We start from the raw sequence: 6,000 nt of genomic DNA, 5'->3' as shown, positions 1-6,000 counted from the left end.
GACCTACACCACAGCTCATGGCAATGCTGGATCCTTAACCCACTGAGCAAGGCCAGGGATCGAACCTGCAACCCCATGAATACTAGTTAGATTCATTTCCACTGAGCCAAGATGGGAACGCCTAGCATCTTTATTATATCTGGTTCATATAAGATTTATCATGGGTGATACTACACACGATTTAAGTGTCTTTCCTCCTTGTGAAAATCGGAGGGGGCAAAGTGGACATTTTGCTTTCAATTCGTCTTCACAAGATGTGGTGGATTGATTGCCACATAGGGGTTTTTTCTCTGAATTTATGGCCAAAATGGAATTTGAAACAAGCATATATATATATTTAAATGTAAATACTAACAAATAATTCTACAAAAAAATAGGCTGATGGTCTAATCTCCATTATATTATTCTTAACATTTTTATAAAATGGGTTGGCTAAAAAAAAAAAATCACTGTTTTTCCCAAAGCTATTTACCTACGACACTCTCTTAGGTGTTTCCATTTCCAGGCTTGTTCTCTCAGTATTTAACTCTTGGAGCCTTTTCTTGTCCCCTTTTGTATACAAATTAATGTTTTCCATGGACATTACGAATTACAGCCTCTTACTCTGGAATACCAAATATGCATTTACTTTTCAACGGACTGATAGAATTTGAACCTATAAGATGTATAGAGTTTTCATCAAAGTTTTATCAAGTGAGTATTCAGATTTTAGCAATAAATTAGACTGGCATGTCTTATTTCATACCCATGTGATGCTAATTGGAAATTTGGGTCACATGTTCATTCATGTCATTCTCAAATTAAAGAAGAGAAAAATAAAAGAGAATTCACCTACTTGGCCTTCCTTATGCCCAAGAACAAAGCTGAAGCAGATGAGCCAACATTTGCCACATTGAAAGCTGCAGCTGGAATTTGGGCCTTTGTAATTGATATTTACTTATGTTTTTCCTTATTTTTTAGAATAAATACATTTCTATTTATTATTGAGAATATAGTTATGTTGTTACACGGTTTTAACCACTTGATATTTGGGAGAATGTTTTTCAGAATTTCCAAATAGTTCTCTTTTTTTAACCAAAAGGATGGTTGCTGTAGTTCCTTTGTGTAGTCTGCATTTTATCAAAGACACTTTTTATTCTGTTTGCTGCATTTTGAATTCTGCCCGGTGTCTCATCCATGTTGTGGTCCCTGGTTTCTTTTGGCGATAGTACGCCTGAAATAGCATTTCCCCACTGCCTTTTTGTAATTGTGGTAAGACCTACATAACAGAAGATTCAGCATTTTAACCATTTTTAAGTAGACAAGTCATTGGCATCACGAGCATTCTCAGTGTTGAGCAACCGTCACCCTATCCATCTCCAGAAACTCCCACCATCCCGACCTAGAAGAACTCTGTTCTTCTTAAACACTAGCTCCCCAGTCCCTCCCTTTCCAGCCCTGGTAACCTCTGTTCTGTTTTCTGTCTCTGCGTTGGTCCTTTCGAGGTATCTCAACTAAGTGGACCTATACATATTTGTCCTTTTGGGTCTGCTTCACTTGGTATAATATTTTCAAGGGTTGTCCACGTTGCAGCCTGCATCAGAATTTCATTCCTTGTTACAGATGAAGAACGTTTCATTGTTCGTATTTTATGTCTTGTTTAGCCATCCATCTGTTAATGGGTGTTTCCATCATTGCTTATTGTGATCTACTGGGATGTATGCTACTCTGAACCCTGGCGTACAAGGGGCTCTTTGAGTCCTGGCTTTGAATTTGGAGGGTTTATACCTAGAACTGGAATTGCTGGATCATATGGAACCTATAAGTTCTTTGTTTAACGTTTGGGGGAACTGTCGATCTGTTTTCCACCGCAGCTGCGCTTTTTATTCTTCACGGTTCTGTCTGGGTCCCTTTTAGTGGTGTCTCTTGCAAGCAGTATGTAGTTGGCTTTTATTTTTTAACCCCATACTTTCTTTGATTTTAACCGTCCAAGTCATTTGGCAGGTATATACTCTTTTTGTTTTATTAGGGCTTGCCTTTAATGTTTTCCAAAAAAAAAAAAAAATAGTTTAGAACCTCTATTTTCTGACTTTAAAGTAAAAAATTTAAAGGGTGTTTTTGGACCTAGCTTCCTGCCTGCAATTCCCACGAGTGATCTGAAATTTAAATTGCTTTTGCTTCCTTTTTACTCCATACTTTGACCTCGAATCCTGATCTTCTTTAATATAAATAGGAATTTGAAATTGAGGTTATCATTGCTATGCTATAGTTTTCATAGATACGTGCATGTTCATTTTCAGATGTCATGTTTCACATTTGCCTCGACTTTAGCAGCGTATTTATGACAATATTTTCTGTAGCTCTATCTATAACTGCCTTGGTGCTCACAGCTCGTACTTTTAGGCTTGTTTTCAGCTTTCTTGGTTTCATTTATGCATCTACTACATAGACTATACCTTCAAATGACTATTTTTTCAGGAGGAAATGAGTTCCATGTATATTCAGATGCGAGATCGCTTGGCCAGGATGCCCATGAAGTTTAATTGGGGTCTTCTCTTTGGTAATTCCCTGCCGGTGCCTCATTCACAGAGTGGCCTTTGTAAAGCTACATCTTTTTTAAAAACCTCTCCTAATTGTATGTTAGAATCCACCAAGTTTTAGAACCACAAAGCCTGGATCTGCCCCGATTCTTCTTCATGAATCTCGGAGTATCTGCACCTATTGCTTTCAGGTGGGAAATGCTCACAGAGCTAAAATCAAAAACCAGTTAGATTTTAGGAGTTTCCACCACAGCTCAGCGGTAGCAAACCTGATTCGTATCCATGAGGTTGCGGGTTCAATCCCTGGCCTTGCTAAGTGGGTTAAGGATCCAGCATTGCCATGAGCTGTGGTGTAGGTCGCAGATGCAGCTTGGATCCTGTGTTGCTGTGACTGTGGTGTAGGCCGGCAGCTGCAGCTCTGATTCAACCCCTAGCCTGGGAACTTCCATATGCCACATGTGTGGCCCTAAAAAAAAACAAAAACAAATTAGATTTTAAAATCTTTCTAGGAAATTTTTTTTTTCCTATCCAGAATTCATGTGAGTTTTGTGGCTCTTTTTGGCTTGTTTTTTGTTTCGGCCATGCCGACGGTATGCAGAACTTCCTGGACTGGGGACTGAACTCCTGCCAGCCACGCCGGATCATTAACCCACCGCACCACAAGGGAACTCCTGAGGGTGTTTTTGGCCATTCGAAAATTGTGCTAGACTGCGTCACCCCCACTCTCCACCAATTTCTGCCCTGAGTTTCTTTTTCCACTTGTTCGGAAGAACCATTGAAAGCGAGTGTGCGCACTGAGAAGAGGACTGCCGTAGAATAACCAAAGAGGAGACAGCCAGATCTTCCTTTTATTTATTTATTTATTCATGCAGAGGTTCCCAGGCCAGGGATCAAACCCGTGCCCCAGCAGTGACAACACGGGATCCTTAACCTGCTGAGCCACCAGGGAACTCTCACAATTTTGGAACAATCTCACCACCTTAAGAAGAAAACCCATACTCCTCGGCAGTTGCCCCACCCCCATCCATCCTTGAGCAACCACTGAGCTTTCTGTCTCTATAGATTTGCCTACCTGGGACATTTGATAGACCTTATATCATGTCATGTGCAGTCTTTGCGGCTGACTTCTTTCCTTTCACAGCATGTTTGCAGGAGTCTGATGTGGTACCGCAGATCCATACTTTGTCCCATTTTTGGCCAAATAACATTCCACCAAAGGAGTGTTACGTTTTATTTCTCCGTTCATCAGTTGATAGACACGTGGGTTGTTTCCACTTTTGGCTTTTGTGAACAATGCTCACGTAAGCAGTGGGAAAAAGCGTTGATGGGCTTCACGTTTTCATCGCTCTTGGACAGGTACCCAGGAGAGGGATTTCTGAGTCTAACGCTGTGGCTAACCCTGGGAGGAATTACCTCGCTGTTTCCCAACAGAGCTGCCCCCTTCCTCCCGGGCAGCCACCTCTCCTTTCCCTTCCTCGAATACACGGGGCTGGTTCCTTCTGTCATTGGCTCAGCAACTTGTCACCTCTTGGCTGGTTCCTTATGACATTGGCTCAGCTCCTTGTCACCTCTTTAGAGAGGTTATGTCTCCACCTTACCCTTCTCTTTACCCTGGCTTCTTTCTTTCTTTCTTTCTTTCTTTCTTTCTTTCTTTCTTTCTTTCTTTCTTTCTTTCTTCTTCTTTTTTTTGTCTTTTTAGGGCCGCACCTGCGGCATATGGAGGTTCCCAGGCCAAGGGTCGAATCAGAGCTGCAGCCTCTGGCCTACCCTACAACCATAGCAAGTGTGGGATCTGAGCCACGCCTGCGACCTACACCACAGCTCACGGCAATGCCGGATCCTTAACCCATTGAGCGACGCCAGGGATCGAACCCACATCCTCATGGATCCTAGTCAGGTTCATTAACTGCTGAGCCACGATAGGAACTCCAAGATCTCTATTTATGTTAGAATTCATCTTTGTATGTTCTAAACCCAAAGATCATTTTCCTTCCCTTAACATGGCCGGAGGGGGGGCAGGAAATTCTGAAGAATTTTTGCCCCTAAGGTGGGAAACCATCAGAACTGAAAGGAAATTGAACTATAATAAACTGTAGGAGGCAAGAGCAGTGGAAATCTGGCTTGTAAATTAGGCTCTACAGCATAGGAATCCATTCTTCATGCTATCACTTAATTTACTTAGTGCTCAATTATTCCCACAGAGTAACTGAACCCAATCTGTATTCAATATAAGAAAACTTTCCAAATTTCCCCTGCCACTTTTATGGTTAAGAGTCATTTTTCCGCTATGGTCTTCCTTGCAGAGATGCGATCTGTGAAATGATTGTGGGCCCTTTATTTGTGCCCTCGTGGCGGGCACCCTGGGGTGTGGCCTGATGACTCATTCTGTGTAACGAACGCCCCTCTATCCAGGAACCCAGCCGTGTCCATAAATGCAGGCGCTCCAACACCAGATGTCAAAAAGTCAATGTTTATTTAGGAAAGGAAATATGTCATTGAGTGATTAACTCCTAGAAGCCATAGTGAAACTTTTGAATCATCCGAATTTATTTTAAAGTGATACTTCGTGTCTCTACTTCATAGTTGGAATTATGTACTAGACCTTTGGGTTTTCAAAGAGAAAACAGCAGAGACACCTGTCCACACCAAGAATTTCCTTTTCGGAGTTCCCATTGTGTCTCGGGGGTTAAGGACCCTATGTTGTCTCTGTGAGGATGCAGGTTTGATCCTTGGCCTTGCTCAGTGGGTTAAGGATCCAGCATTGCCACACGCTTTGGTGTAGGTCACAGATGTGCTCAGATCCGGTGTTGCTGTGACTGTGGCGTAGGCTGCAGCTGCAGCCCTGATTCAGTCCCTAGCTCAGGAACTTACATATGCTGCAGGTGTAGCAATTAAAAAAAAAAAAAAGAATTTCTTTTTTATGGTTAGTCTCTAAAATTAGCCTGGGAAATTCAGCTCTTCATAATTTCCTGCTTTGAGAGGAACTTTTGAACCTTATCAAGATTGTACCTGGGTGGACTCCACTCAGATATATATTCCCAGAGGCAGGGAACAGCCTGTCCACGCGGAAGGATGCTGGGGACCAGACCCACGTGGCTTAGTGACACGAACAGTGTAAGCTGGTTATAAGAAAAGTTTCTTTCAAGGAATACGTGGCCCCCCCCAAATGTTTCGCAATTAAGAAGGAAAAGCAAAAAATGGCCAAATCCTTTCATTGTACCCAAGTCACAGGCTATCTCAGTGACTCGGCACACACTGGGCTGAGAGGCAAAAGCAAGCTCGCTGGGTTGGCTTGGTGGGTTACAGCTGGATGCTAACAGGGCCCAAAGATGCCCTGTCTGGTCCTTCTTAAGGAAGATTCCTTGGTTCAGGGGGAGAGAGTCTAACCCAAGGCCACAAGCATTACCCTTGGCCATCCACCTAAACCTAGACACTCAAGATTTTGCTACACAGATACATTCTTGGTTCCATAGAAGGAGGT

This window comes from Sus scrofa, chromosome 7 (genome assembly GCF_054392235.1).
Source record: "Sus scrofa isolate SSC_HxYL_T2T_F1_AM1 chromosome 7, Sscrofa_HxYL_maternal_Yorkshire_Landrace_v2.0, whole genome shotgun sequence".
Classification (NCBI taxonomy): Eukaryota; Metazoa; Chordata; class Mammalia; order Artiodactyla; family Suidae; genus Sus; species Sus scrofa.
Note: the sequence above shows the minus strand (reverse complement) of the source record.